Genomic DNA, 16,022 nt, shown 5'->3' on the forward strand with positions numbered 1-16,022 from the left:
TTGTAGCGCTGAAATGCCTCAAAAGCGCCCCAGTGTGAAAGGGGTCTAATATGTTATAGGTGCGGAGTCATTAATCTCTAGTTGTAAAACACAAATATATTAACCGGCTTTGGGTCCCTGAAGATTCCATTGGATAATTGCTTGCTTTGAGTTAATTCAGTGAAATCAGCCCTGTCATTAGTTACTGGTAGTAGCCCTTCTGAAGTTTTCTGTCAATATATACACGTATATACCGTGATTTGGCTCTTTCTGGTAGGGAGCACACATGCGAGCCACTGGCGCCTTGCTCCCACTGTGATCACACACAAAGGGAGCCCAGCGGCGGGTACTGCGGACTCAATGTCTGCCGACACCCGCTGATGGTCAAGCAGAAAGGCAGAACGGAGGTCTGCTTATGTAAACAAGGCAGATCGCTGGTCTGACAGGAGGGAAGGCATGGATCCTGTGTCTCTGCAAAGCAGGAACTAGGATCCAAGTCTTCCCCTAGTAAAAGCACCTCCCATAGTTTAGAAAAACACCAGCTAGGCACACAGGTAACCCTTTGATGTTAACCCCTTCCAAGCCAGTGTCATTAGTACAGTGACAGGTCATATTTTTAGCACTGATTACTGTATTAGTGTCACTGGTCCCCAAAAAGTGTCAAAAGTGTCAGTTAGTTTCAGAATGTGCGCTGTAATATCGCAGTCCTGCTATAAGTCGCTGATCGCTGCCATTACTAGTAAATAAATAAATAAATCTATCCCATAGTTTGTAGATGCTATAACTTTTGCAAACCAATCAATATACGTTATTGGGATTTTTTTAACCAGAAATATGTAGCAGAATACATATTGGCCTAAATTATTGAAGAGATCTGATTTTTTCAATTTTTGTTTATTGGATATGTTTTATAGCAGAATGTAAAAAATATTGTTTTGGTTTTTTCAAAATTGTCGGGTTTTTTTTTTTTTTGCTTATAGCGCTAAAAAATAAAAAAACGCAGAGGTGATCAAATACCACCAAAAGAAAGCTCTATTTGTGGGAAAAAAGGGAATAAATTGTATTTGGGTACAGCAGCATATGACCGCGCAATTGTCAGTTAAAGTAACGTAGTGCTGTATCGCAAAAAATGGCCTGGTCATGAAGGGGGGGGGTAAACCTTACGAAGGTCAAGTGGTTAATCAGTACAGTATTCATCATAAAAAAATCATAAGAGCAAGACTATGCATGCTCGGAAACTGAAGAATATATTACAATACATTACGCCACTTCCGATTTTGTATTCTGTCGTATGAGAATTTTCGTAAGTTGAGTAATATCACTATTTTCGATATGAGACTAGCATGCAAAAAAAAAAAGACAATCATTTGTCCAATATTCTCAATGTGTGTACGAGGCTTTAGGGGAGAGGAGGGAACACCGACAACGGCTGCGCCATGGTAAGGCTACGAGTGATATCACCACTCCAATTCATTGCCAGCCATTGTCCTCTCCCCGTAGCTGCCACTTGATGGCACAGGGGAGATCACGTGACCTAAGCAGAGTGGCCTGAAAATAAGTAAGTATAAAAATCTTTCTTACACAGGTTAGTCAGAATAGGTTTTAGGAAGGGGAAGGGAGTGTTTTTAAGTTTAGTTAGCTTTATCTTGGAATTCTACTTTAAGGAAACCATTATAGAGGAAGCACTGACACTGTCATTGCTGACCACTCCTAAAACTACTAGTTGCCAGGATGACATGCTGATCCTGTGGCTTCAGTATTTTTGAGTCACTATCCCAGCACCAGCCTGCTGATTAGAAGCTCAAGTTGTCTTGAGATGTTTACTTTTGTCCATGGCATTGACTCCAGTGATGCCAGAGAATGATGCAACTGCATTTTCAGAAGTATATTAGCAGTGGCAGCCTACATATCCCCCTAGTACAGGTTTCCTTTAAAAGCTGCACAATGCACTATGAATCAGGAGGCATAATGTTGCTTTGTAAATTCTATAACCTCAGCACAATACAATATTATTTTCATAATTTACACCTACTGTGTTTAGGGTCTATGCACACTAGGCCTAAAAAAACACTGCTTCTACATGAGTTTTGTATTTTGCCTGTAGAAGGAACTCAGTGTTAACTTATGTGGCCATGCACATTAGGACGTTTAGGCTGGGTTTACACTTGCTGCGGCTCACAGCAGGGGGACCGGCACGTCCCTGTGCAACGATTCAGGTGCGAATCAGGTCTGAATATCTGCCTGAGTTCGCACCTGATTCGGAGCCAAAAGATGTACAGGTTCCTTCTGCAATCCGGACCGCGGCCGCCCCAGAGGTGTGTGAACCAGCTCCATTGAGAGCCAGGCACACTCTCCTGTCATGCGAATTGGATGCAGCGAAACCCGCATACAATTTGCATAAGTGTGAACCCAGCCTCAGAGGTATTTTTTAAGCTCAGTGTTTAGAGGCAGCAAAAAACCCTCCTGGTTTGTGTTTTTGAGAGGAGTTTTTAAGCAGAAAAAAAAACGCTAAACACTCGTAAACGCTCCCTAATGCCTTTACAAAGACGCTCTATATGAGCGTTTTTTCTGCCAAAATACTGGTGTTTTTTAAGCCCAACCCACATGGACCCTTAACAGATTTTACTAGTGTTTATGCCCGACTGGCAAAGAACATTTTATAAAAATCTTATTAATGGTTTCATCTTGAAATAAGCTGATTCACACTTGGCACATTCACTATGCGTTATTTTAATACTTATGACTTATGAGGAAGTCTGTAGTCCAAAGAGGGTGTAAGTTTCCACTGCATTTTGCAATTTCTTGAAGCAGAGTTCCAGGCAAAATAGAACTTTTTTGTGTTTTTTTTTGGGACTTCCGTCCCATGTCACTGCAGCGAGATATGTCACTTCCGTGGTTTTATTGTGCCCTCCCCCCCGTTGTCTTCTGCAACTTGCGTGTGTCCCAGAAGACAACGGGACCATTTACAAAGCCCCGCGCAACTCGTGCAAGCGCAGTAGGAAACAGGCCGTGAAGCCGCAAGGCTTCACTTTCTGTTTCCCTTAGTAAAGATGCCAGTGCCTGCACCCGGAGCCTATGGACGGGTCGGCTTCAGGTGCCAACATCGCAGGCTCCCTGGACAGATAAGTGTCCTTATATTAAAAGTCAGCAGCTACAAAAAAAAAAAAACTAATGGACCGTGATTTCCCGACGGGGGGAGGAGTAAAATGAAATTGTAAAAGTAAATAGGAGTGAAGGCCCGCTTTAAGTGCATAGAAGACAGTCATTCTTTTAATGTGTTTATTTACACCAGTGAAATTCAGTAGATTCTACAATGTATCAGCATGATATTTATTAAACGAAAGTTTCAATGTACTAAGCAAATGTGGTCCTAAAAACAACAATCAACATCTGCTCACTGAAGCATTTGCTGCAAATACTCTGTACATAACCCAACAAGGCCTTCAATGTATAGAGCGACAGGTGTAGTTTTTCCTGGAGTAAGGCTAGCCATCCCGTGTGAACCCATACGTTCTGCCCCGCTAGGCAAGGACAAACAAACTTTGTTTAGTTTATAGCTGAAACAGTTTTGTTCAAAAATTAACCTCCTATGTGCCTCAGTCATAATCATGTAACAATCTCCTACTTGTTCAATAAGTATGAGCAAACTCTTCCAAAAAAAATTCATTTAAATATTATCTATGCTTATTACAGGAGGCATACCTGTATATAATGGTTACACTTACTTATACATCAATAAAAGATTCTATAGCAAGTCACAGTGGAAATTTAAATTATTCATATCCATCCCTGTTCATGAGGGAGTTTATAATCTGATGTCTCTACAACAATCATACTGACATACACAGCAGAGACAATAACTGGATAAATCCTAGCTTGTTCAACATGTAAACAAACACAAAGACATTATACATATAATTCTTAGCACAGCTATTCTTTACTTGAGAGCTATTAGCCCCAAGTTTGAGCTAACATTGCTCTGTTTTTATTCAGCCTGTCTGCAGTCTGCACGGTAGGGTATAAACTAAGTGTAACAAGTATGCAGACCAAGGATGAGGACAATTCGAAAGCTACATGATCCACTTCCAGTACCTGTCTGCACTGCATGCATGTAGTCACTAGGTAAACAGATTGCAAACTTCTGGAAGAAGGAAGCCTCTGCACAGGTTGTTATGCCCTTAGTTTCCTTGTCTCATTCAATATAGATTTTGAAGGCAGGATTCACATCTAGTGGGATCCATAATGCTTTTATCATTCTCAATCTTGGTCTTCAGACACTTGGCAACATGCAACAAGCTAAATGTAAAAAACACAATGCTTGCATAATACTAGGCCTGTAATGTTTGTCCTTGGGGGAAAAAAAACTACTTATGGCGTGTATGCACGGGAGGACTTTTCGACTGGACTGGTCCGACGGACCGAATCCGGCAGACAATCCGACCGTGTGTGGGCTCCATCGGACCTGCAGGGGTGGGGAATGGCCATCTCAGGCTTTCAGCAGATCGCTGAGAGGCTGAGACTGGCATCACTCCAGGCACCTGTGGATCCAGACTCCCATTGTCGGGATCCTGAGTTGCCTGGACTGATTTCTGTGACATCAGAAGTCCGCTCTCTGCTGAAAACAGGTCACAGGAGTGCAAAACGAACTGCACTCCTGTAATCCATAGGAGAAACCCAGCCTTGAAAAACCTCAAGGCTTTAGAACCATTTTAAAGTATAACTTAAGGCAAAAAAATAAAATATTACTTAGGCTGTAACTCTCCCTTGCTCTATTCAAAAAGAGAATAAAAAGTTTGTCTTTAGCTTTACTTTAATAAGATGGGTGGTTTCAGGGTGGATTTGATTTAAATCAAGTCGATTTAAATCACAATTTAAATAATGATTTAAATCACTAGTAAAAAGGCTTGATTTAAATCATAATTTTTAAAGAGCAACGGTCACCTCTGTCTTGCAGTGGCTCCTCCTCTGACCCGCTGTTGACTCAGCGACAGTCCCATTTACTTTAATGGGACGGCTGGTGATGCGGCAATGACACAACAAGGTGACGGACATGGTGACAGCAGGTGAGTGGATGCCCGCTAGCAGGCACTGCCATGATGGATGTGAAATGACAGGTGCTCTTTAAATGTAAGGACTTATTCTTGCTGGTAATTAGAATCTTTAATATTTGCAAACACAATGTGAAGGTTTCCTATTTAGAATAATAAGCTGTCAGGTTAGAAAAACAATGATAGCAGAAGCGATTTAATCATACAGTTTGGAGTGTACATAGATTTGCAAAACAATGGGATAAAGGAATATTCCTGAATTTTGTTTTATTTCATGGTTACTGTGAAATTGTGTGAATACATCAATGCAGTGCATGTTATCTGAATTGCAGAGCTTGGATTCATTGAATGAGTTTACCAAAAATGTAAATATTGCAGAAAATACAGCCTCATGCTACATAACTAAGCTCCATTTAATGCTGAATAAAATAAATTATTAATGTGTCTTAAATAAAAAAAAACTATCTTTAGATTTTTACTCCAAAAGCATTTTATTAAAATAAATTTGCTAAAAAAAAAAAACGATTAAAATAAAAAAAAATCAGATTTTAAATTTAAAAAATCAGATTTTTTGATTTCTTTAAAAAAATCATTGATTTATATCCACCCTGGGTGGTTTGATGATTACCATCTTCAGATGCCAGTGGATATATCTTTGCTCATCGTTCTCAAGGAGATATCAGTCTGTCAATGGCTCGCTTGAGATTTGCACTTCAAGAACTCACAAACTAGTGCTGCAACACCAGGCTTCCCAGAATCCGTATAATGGGAGTATGCTACTTCACCTTATGGCCACCGGTGACACTGTCAGCTTCTTTTGTCAGCATCTTTTGCAGCTGGGGACTGTTTTTATTTGGTAGGTGAACCTCAGGACAGGCAAAACCCAATATCTCCATCCTAATCATTTAAAATATAAAGTATCATATCATATTACATCAGTTAGTAATATATTCTCAGAGACTATCTAGTTCATACTGTGTTCCTCACCAATTCATTTTCATTTATTTCAAGTGATAGTAAAGTCCCCATGGCTTACTTGTACCTACAGGTAAGCCTAAAAAAAGGCTAACTTGTAAGTACAGTAAATACCTCCTAAATGTGCACCGTTTAGGAGATATTTACTATAGCAGCAGCCAGTGACATCACCAGCACATGTGCACTGCGCTTTCAAAGGATGGCATGCTCCAATGAGAGAGCCGCGTCGCAGATGTGACTCCTGCGTGCATGCGCAAGAGTGATGTCATAGTGGCCCGGCCAGTCAAACAGCCGAAGTCTGCGAACACGGAAGGAAGACCAGGTGAAGATGGAAGCACCCAGAAGCCATGACAGTGCACCGCTGGAGGGCTTCGTTTTAAGGTAAGTCTTTCATAATGTGCTAATACTAGCACAGTATGCTATTGTCCTGCAGGGGACCAATTTGGGGGATTTTTTTTTTTGCAGTTTACTACCGCTTTAAAGAACACTTGACTTAAAGTAGAACTAAAGGCAAAACTTTTTCTTTTTTCATTTTGATTACAGCAAGGGAGGGTAATAACCCCTGTAAGGTTTATATTTGCCATCTTTGTCCCATTTGGAAGAATTTCCTTCACTTCCTGTCCCATAGCCAAACAGGAATGAGAGGAAATCCCTTAAAATCAAGGGAATTCCTTGGGGACCCCCATTTCACCAGAACTAGTGCCCCAGAACTAGTTTCCCCTTTATTACTTTTCTGGGGACAACCCACAATTTGGGATTCTCTTTTACTTTCACTTTCAATGATAACGGAAAACAGGACAAATAAGAGAGGGTGAATCTCCCTAACGGGGGGGGGGGGGGGGGGGGGGGGCACAGACATCAATACAAACTGATGACTGTTCTAATCCCTCTCCACTCTATCCAAAACTAAAATAAAAGTTTTGCCTTTAGTTAATTTCAGTGCAGAAAAGGCACTGTGTCATCAGCCCACACTGGATTTCAGGCAGATCAGCAGGTGGATTGGATTTGAGAACTCCGCCAACATACCACCATCCTCTGCCTTACTCTACATGCATACACTGATTTCTTTCCTAGCAAAACAATACTGCTGCTTTGAATGCTAAGGGCCTACCCACACACAGCAGCTGATTTACTAATTGTGTGGATATTTATTTATCCAACCACGCAAAAAAAGCTCATTTCTGTTTACTTATTTCACCTGCACATGATTTGATACCTAAAGTTAATAATGACGCAGTTTGTAAATCTGCTGCTGCTGTGTGTATTGTATTGAGTGACAAGTTTCAAATCATTTAGTAAATCAGCCATAATGTGTGTAGGGAAAGGGCTCTTCTTGGAGGATGTAGTTCTGTGGGACAAGTCTACTGTACATCAATGGGAACTGAGCCCAGAAGCAGAAGTTTACTTTAAAGGATAAGTTCACCTTTGTACACTTTTTGTTTCTTCTAAATTCCAGCTCCTCTATGCACCAATATAGCATTCATGTACTTTTTTTGCAAAAATATCAAAACTTTCCATTAAATCTACAATCACTTACTTCTTGTCCTAATCCACGTTTCCAGAGGTTTTCATTAGTAATGTCTTTCTTCCTTACAGACTGTAGGTCATGATACAGGAAGGAGTTGACCAGCTGACCTCATTAGCACACACCCTGCATCATCTATCCACCCATTCCCAGGTGCGTGTTTTTTAAATGAAATGCAATCAATCAGTGATCAACCTTCTCACTAAAGACACAATCATATTGCATAGTGTATGGCCATCTTTATACAAGTACATAGGAGGGAGTGGACAGAAACACTCAGCTGTCAAGCCCCGTACACAACTCTGCATAGCGGGAACTTTTTAGCGAGGGAGGGGAGGCATTTTGGAGCATTTTCACTCATCACACATAGGGCAGCCCATCCACCTGAATGGGCTGCCCTACACACAGCAATCGCCCCAAAGAAGCTTCAGAACTTTTTTTTAGAGTTGAGTTTGCTGCGTATTTTACTGCGATTTTTGGCGCAGCGCATTTCTGAAATGCAAAGAAATGCACAGATGTGAATGGAGCCTCGTTGTTCTTGTGTTACTGCCCCAATTTTACTTTCAGGCCCCATTCACATCTAGCATAGTGGGAGCACACATTTTGCGTCTCGTTTTTCTCAGGTTTTTTTTGGCTACACTACATGTGGTTACTGGGATATTTTGGCGTTTTTTGGATTGTGCGTTTTTTACTGTGCGTTTTGCAGCATTTGCCCCTGTTTTTTTCACATGGCAAAATGTGTTTGCTTCTCTGTTTGGTGTGCCGTTAACAACTAATGGCAGTGAAAGGGCAACTAGTAAATTTAGGTGTATAAACATGGCCATACACTGTGCAATCTGATTGTATATTGTGTATTTAGTGAGAAGGGTGATCACTGATTGGATGCATTTCATTTAAAAAACGTGCACCTGGGAATGGGAGGGTAGATGATGCAGGGTGTGTGCTAATGAGGTCAGCTGGTCAACTCCTTCCTGTGTCATGACCTATAGTCTGTAAGGAAGAAAGACATTACTAATGGAAACATCTGGAAACATGGATTAGGACAAAGAAAAGTAAGTGATTGTAGATTTAATGGAAAGCTTTGATATTTTTGCAAAAAAAGTACATGAATGCTATATTGGTGCATAGGGGAGCTGGAATTTAGAAAAAAAAGTGTATAAAGGTGAACTTACCCTTTAATAAGTACACATTGCTAAGGTTGTCTAAATTAGGCTAATCTCCTTCGTCTACACAGGACAAAAAAAGTTTCTCTTTAAGAGGTAGGGCTATAAAAAGTTAAGATAAAGTCTAACAAAGTGAACAAAAGTATGATATCATGAATAATACAAGTAAATGTGAGCGTTTGGGACTTTCCACCTTCAAATTACATTCATCTTTTCATGTCCTGAAGTCCTGAAACCCTTTCTATATAAATAGTATTATCTTGCAATTCAATTATGCCACTTTAGATAGAGGGTTTCTTTGAGCAGCACTCTCCAATGACTGAATAATCTTTTAGCAGCTATATTTATGCATTGGTGTTGATTTACTAAAACTACAGTGCTAAATCTGGTGCAGTTTTGCACAGAAACCAATCAACTTCCAGTTTTTTTTTTGTCAAAGCTTCATTGAACAACCTGAATCTAGAAGCTGATGCACAGCTGCACCAGATTTTGCCGTCTCTAGTTTTAGTAAATCAACCCCTATGTGTATTTGGAGTTGCTCCACCAAATTCAGTCTTTCAGTCTGTCTCACCATACATAATTTGTCAATCCCCTTGAATTTTTGTCACCTAGTAAAAAGCTTCTTTCTCAACTTTGAGTATCCCACCAATATCACCTTTCAGTAAGTGAATCAAGAGCTTGCTCTTATATTTATGTAGCATACACACTTATGGCTAGTCCAGATCACCACTATCATTGTTAACACTATACTTGTGTAAATCCATCACCCAGTAGAGTACACCAAATCACGTCTTAACACTCGGCAAACTCCTACTGACCCATTGACAGGAAGAGTGGGCATCTCACCAATTCACTTTTCTGGCTCCTTCAGGCAGATAGCTTTATCCTAAGGTAGGTCGTCAAACCACAAAGGACATATGCTGTTGTTGTGGGCCTGATCCGGAGTGACCCTTGAGTCAAACTGATCCACTTATCTTTACACTCAGCAAACAAGACCAGCCGCAACATCATAAGAAATAGTAACCATCAGACAGGAAAATCTAAATCAAATATTAGATACGACCCTTGGTACTTGGTACCAGTCATGATGACCACTGAGAATTCAAGGTACACACAGTCACTTTAAGAAACTCTCACATAAACTTGCATGTGCTGAGCAAGCATATTGCTGCTTATGGAGGTAGAAGGAGCGTGCTGAGATACTGAATTATTTTTGAAAAAAAACAGCCATTGGCCAAAATTATCCAACATGACCAATAACTACCGGTATTTATCATTTATCTGAAGGAGTTTGAAGCGCTGGTACCCATATGCCGCGGACACACGATCGCACATTCCGACAACAAAATCTATTTTTTTTCGACGGATGTTGGCTCAAACTTGTCTTGCATACACACGGTCACACAAATCTTGTCGGAAATTCCGAAGGCCAAGAACGCGGTGATGTACAACACATATGACGAGCCGAGAAAAATGAAGTTCAATAGCCAGTGCGGTTCTTCTGCTTGATTCCGAGCATGCATGGAACTTTGTGCGCCGGAATTGTGTACACACGATCGGAATTTCCGACAACATGCTCCCATCGAACATTTTCAGTTGGAAAATCCAACCGTGTGTACGCGGCATTAGGCACCTGACTGAAATCATCCGAACTGAGCAATAATTACCCAATTTTTATGATCACATTACAGACCATGTGACTACTGTGGGACCTGTCTGTTTAGTGTGTCTGGTACCCAAAGAAGAAACATGACTCAAATGTCCTTACTGCCTATATATATTGGTTCACCAGAAACTGCAAAACATTGTTACCTGATCATAATAAATCTTGCTGTGTGCTACCTTTTATTGACAGAGGATCAAAATTCAGCCTGTTTGGCAGGGACCAGACGAATTTCGATTCATGTATGGGCAGGCTGGTTGTACAGAAGTTGATCTACCGATCGACTTCTGTACAACCAGTCTGTCAGGTTTTTCCCAATCAGTGCCGCCGGCTATAGTGGGAAGTCTCCCCACTGTTATGCCGCGTACACACAGCCGGACATTCCGGCAGGAAAAGTCCAACAAGATCTTTTCATCGGACATTCTGATCGTGTGTGGGCCTCATCTGAGTTTTTTTTTTTTTCGAAAATTCTAACGGACCTAGAAAAAGAACATGTTTTAAATCTTTCCGACGGAATCAATTCCTATCGGGAAAACCGCTTGTCTGTATGCTGTTCCGACGTACCAAAAACGATGCATGCTCTGAAGCAAGTACAAGACGGAAGCTATTGGCTACTGGCTATTGAACTTCCTTTTTCTGGTCCCGTCGTATGTGATCGCGTTCTGGACGGTCGGAATTTGGTGTGATCATGTGTAGGCAAGACAGTTTCAGCGGAACTCCGTCGGAAAAACCTTCAGGGTTTATTCCGACGGAAAAAGTGGTCGTGTATACAGGGCACAGGTGTATTTAAGCTAAAGTGGAATTTAACCCAGAACAGGGTGGATAAAAATTAATGATTTTTTTTTAATCTGATTTTTTTTATTTAAATCTGATTTTTATCAAATTTATTTTAATAAAATGCTTTTGGGGTAAAAATCTATCTAAAGATAGTTTTCTATTTAAGATACATTGATAATTTTGTTTATTCAGCATGAAATGGAGCATGAGGCTGTATATTCTGCAATATTTATATTTTTGGTAAACTCATTCAACGAATTTAAGCTCTGCAAGCTGGCATAACATGCATTGCATTGATGAATTCACACAATTACAGTAACTGTGAGATAAACCAAAGTTCAGGAATATTCCTTTATCTCATTGTTTTGCAAATCTATGTACACTACAAACTGTATGATTGAATTGGTTCTGATATTGATAATTTACTAAACTGACAGCTTATCATTCTAAATAGGAAACCTTCATTTTGTTTGCAAATATTAAAGATTCTAACTACCAGCAAGAATAAGTCCTTACATTTAAAGAGCACCTGTCATTTCAGATCCATCATGCCAGCGCCCGTTAGCAGGCATTCACTCACCTGCTGTCACCACACCCCTCACCTTGTTGTGTCACTGCCGCATCACCAGCCGTACCATTAAAGTGAATGGGACTCTCGGTGAGTCAACAGCAGGTCAGAGGAGGAGCCGCTGCAGGACAGAGGTGACAGTTGCTCTTTAAAAATTATGATTTAAATCGAGTTGATTTAAATTAAGCCTTTTTACTAGTAATTAAATCATGATTTAAATTGTGACTTAAATCAACGTGATTTAAATGAAATCCACCCTGACCCAAAAATAAACGAAATATAATATTGCAGTTTAACAATTCTTAGATGTGGTGGCTGCATTTGTTTGTTTTTTTTTGTTTTTTTATGCTTTTTTCCTTTATTTTTACCTAGTGATCCTTCGAGTGATTTTTCAGCAGACGAAGTTATTCAGCAAAAGTGTCAGTTAGAGGACTGAGACAAACCATTTAACACCGACGGGGTGCTTGATCAGCTTTTATTCATTTATGTAAAACTTTTATCCCAAAAGGGAAAAAAAGTTGCTATAACTGCTTAAAAAGTGTTAGCTGGAGTTCTGTTTTAATTTTGTCTATGTTGCTCCTCCATCCAGAGTGGAGACACCATAAGACAGAAAGAGGAGATTTACTAAAACCGGTGCACACAGAATCTGGTGCAGCTCTTCATACTAACCAATCAGCTTCTAGGTCTCATTGGCAAAGCTTAATTGAACAAGCCAAAGTTATAAGCTGATTCTGTGTGCAACCGTTTTAGTAAATCACCCCCAGAAGTGTGTTACTGGCCAGATCACCAAGTGAAAATCAAGGGGGAAAAAACGAAAAAAGAAAACACGTATAGCCACCACATTTAGCCTCAGTTCACACCAGAGGCGGCACGACTTGCAGGTCGCCTCACCGAGGCGACCTGCACACGACTGCCCAGGCGACTTGCATAACGACTTCTGTATAGAAGTCTATGCAAGTCGCCCCAAGTCGCCCCCGAAGTCGTACAGGAACCTTTTTCTAAGTCGGAGCGACTTGCGTTGCTCCCCTTAGAACGGTTCCATTGTACTGAACGGGACGCTACTTGTCAGGCGACCTAGGTCAAGATTCAAGTCGATTTTTTCCCCAGCCCTACTATCAGTGCCCACCAGTGCTGCCTATTAGTGCCCACCAGTGCCCATCAGTTCCGCCTAACAGTGCCCATCAGTGCTGCCTATCAGTGCTTATCAGTGCCATCTATCAGTGCCCATAAGTGCGAAATATTAGTGCCTGCTCATCGGTGCCCATAAGTGCCACCTCATTAGTGCTTCAATAACAGGGGAATTTAAACTGGGATAGTTGGCAAGTATGAGGCAGCTGCTTTGGGCCCCCCCAACAATGATCGGGCCCAGGGCAGCTGCCCCTTCTGCCCTGCCTTAAAGACGATCCTGAATGCAGGGCTGTGGCAATCTACCATGCTGCCAAATAGCCCAACCGAAGTCCATTACCATTGACTTCAATGCTCTTCAGATTTGTGTTTGGCTTTGATTCAAGCAACACTAAATATGGGCAACTTTGTATTTTCCATAGATTACAGTGGACAAATGAAACCTACAAGGCCAGGCTCATTTTTGAGCACGGCTCAGTGTCAGTGCCCACAAGAAGACATTTGTTTCTGCAGCCAAAACAAAACTGGTAATATCTGGTGGGATACTACAAGTTGCTGCACTTTATACACCACTACTGCTGCTTGTACTGCTTTACTATATAAACTTGTGTGTAGGTTTTCTGAGCCATAGAGGTTGATTTACTAAAACTGAAGCATACAAAACTTGGTGCAGCTCCACATAGAAACCAATCAGCTTCCAGGTTTTTTTTTTTTTTAATTATTAAAGCTTAATTGATTGAACAAGCTGAAGTTAGAAGCTGATTGGCTACCATGCACAGTTGCACCAGATGTTGCACTCCCTAGTTTTAGTAAATCAGCCCCATAGTTCATTCCTGACAACCACTTATGTGATAAGAGTACAGTCTGGATTGATCAATTATACGATATCTGATGCCAAGATCTACAGGACACGGCTCAAGGAGCTTTGTATAGTATAGCTTCCCTGTAATTTGTGTTTAACCAAAGGAAGTCATCTCTCCCAGGGTTGTAAAATAAAAACTGTTTTCTACACGTGATCGCCATTTCTACCTAACGAAGGAAGAAAGTGAAAAAGGTTTGCCTGTGACAATTTGGTTTGGGCATTTTTCAAGTGACAGACGCTTTAACAATGAAGTTCCTGAAGGCTTCATTCACTTCTTATAAAATCTTTTGTTCCTCCCTGAAAACATCACTTGCTGTGAATCTCTCCAGCATCAAATGTTTGCTGTGCCTTACCCTACCCTCCTCCCAAGCTCTCGTTAACTAGTCTGTTTTATTATAGGGCACAGTGCAAGGCAAGCCATCAAAGCCAGCAGACACATATGTTATTAAGATCTGCCAGGATCAAGCTAGCCGCATGAACTTCCAATGAGGTGACTACTTGGCCCAAACCTTCAAGCCTAAGCCTGGAGCTTGTGATTAATGCTTAAAGCCATAGCACTGTAAATAAAACATAAGGGACGTTTAATTGGAATCCCTGACCCTTGTCAGCCATTGTTTAATAATGTATTATGTAGACATACAGTGCACCCTTGTTCCTTCCACACAAGATCTCAGTAATCTGATGCTCTTTGTATAGTCTGGGCTGGGGGAACTACCTGAAAGCAGCAGAAATGTGACATCTGATGGAGACAAGGGACACTGAGGGGGGGACAAAGGACAGCCATCACAGGGCCATCACAGGGGCATTATGGACTCAGCAAACTGGAAACGTTGATCCAAAGCAAGTTTAGCTAAAAGCAGAAGGAAGAAACAGTTTCCAGAGACATCACTAAGATAAACAGTACAGCTTAGAGTTAGATCATACAGTGTGACAAAGAAAAGCAATATTGTTTGTGTGTTCTACATTGTATACAAAACAAGGGCTGATCAGCAAGTCCTGGAACAAGCATCAGCCTATCATTGGAGTGACAGCTGTGTATATATATATAGAGAGAGAGAGAGAGAGAGAGAGAGAGAGAGAGAGAGAGAGATCGATCTCTCTCTATATATATATAGATCTCTCTCTCTCTCTCTCTATATATATATATATATAGATCTCTCTCTCTCTCTCTATATATATATATATAGATCTCTCTCTCTCTATATATATATAGATCTCTCACTCTCTATATATATATAGATCTCTCTCTCTCTCTCTCTCTCTCTCTATATATAGATCTCTCACTCTCTATATATATATATAGATCTCTCTCTCTCTCTCTCTCTCTCTCTCTCTATATATATATAGATCTCTCACTCTCTCTATATATATAGATCTCTCCCTCTCTCTCTATATATATATAGATCTCTCACTCTCTCTATATATATAGATCTCTCTCTCTCTCTCTCTCTCTCTCTCTCTGTATATATATACAGATCTCTCTCTCTCTATATATATTTTTTTTTTCCTGGCTCACATGGACTACTGCACTTTATTTGTGAATGAGCCCATGTGGGAACATTGCTTCACTCAGATCTACAGCAGGATGCTTCATTCTACATTCAGCACACACAATCCATAGGACACGCATTCAATCGGAGTGACAGGTAAGCTAGTGTCATACACTGAACAATCACACAGGTATACGATCCGATCTCATTGCTGACTCCATCAGATCACATAATGATAAAGGACAATCCTGGGAGAGGTGACACGTGCAAGGTGACTGCAGGGTACAGTATACAATCATTGTACACAGATCACTTACCCGATCACACGTGTATGATGGAGCCCGGCTCCGGTAAAGTTCCCCTGGGTAGACGATCACATCTCCACTTCGCCACGGCCACTGCTGCCGCCACTAGTCACTCTGCAGTTCAAACAGCGAGCCAGCGCGGAGTACAGGGAAGACCTGGAGCCGGATCCCGGCGGCCTGGGAGCGGGTCCGCGATACTCTCTTACCAGACACCTATACACCTGGCTCTGTCCGGGCGGCCAGTCCGGGTTTTACCGCACCTGGGAGGGGACAATCAACAGGTACTTTTCTTAAAAGAAGAAACACCTAATCATTGTCCATGGCACTGGAGGCAGAGCTGATGTGTGATGTCACCTCTGTGCTGTCACAGCAATCTGTACAGTTCAATGCAAACCTCAATCCAAATGCTGGGGTATAAATAATACAAATACTTGGACACAGCTCATATTTATATATAATATGGTGTGTCAGGACTTTTTCTGTCAGCAGATCTTCTCAACACTTTCATCCCAGAGGAACCTTATAATTCATTCTTTGGGGAA

The 16,022-nt window shown here is 41.0% G+C and overlaps 1 protein-coding gene across 1 annotated transcript in view; it reads right to left on the reverse strand.

Moving 5' to 3' along the window:
• Window positions 1-15,680, reverse strand: part of PLCH1 (phospholipase C eta 1) — a 392,590-nt gene extending 376,910 nt beyond the window's left edge. Inside the window, exon 1 of the mRNA XM_073626065.1 lies at window positions 15,493-15,680. The gene's annotated coding sequence lies outside the window, so the exon portion shown is untranslated. The remainder of the gene's footprint in view (window positions 1-15,492) is intronic.
• Between the last annotated feature and the right edge of the window lie 342 nt (window positions 15,681-16,022).

This window comes from Aquarana catesbeiana, linkage group LG04, assembly GCF_042186555.1.
Source record: "Aquarana catesbeiana isolate 2022-GZ linkage group LG04, ASM4218655v1, whole genome shotgun sequence".
Classification (NCBI taxonomy): domain Eukaryota; kingdom Metazoa; phylum Chordata; class Amphibia; order Anura; family Ranidae; genus Aquarana; species Aquarana catesbeiana.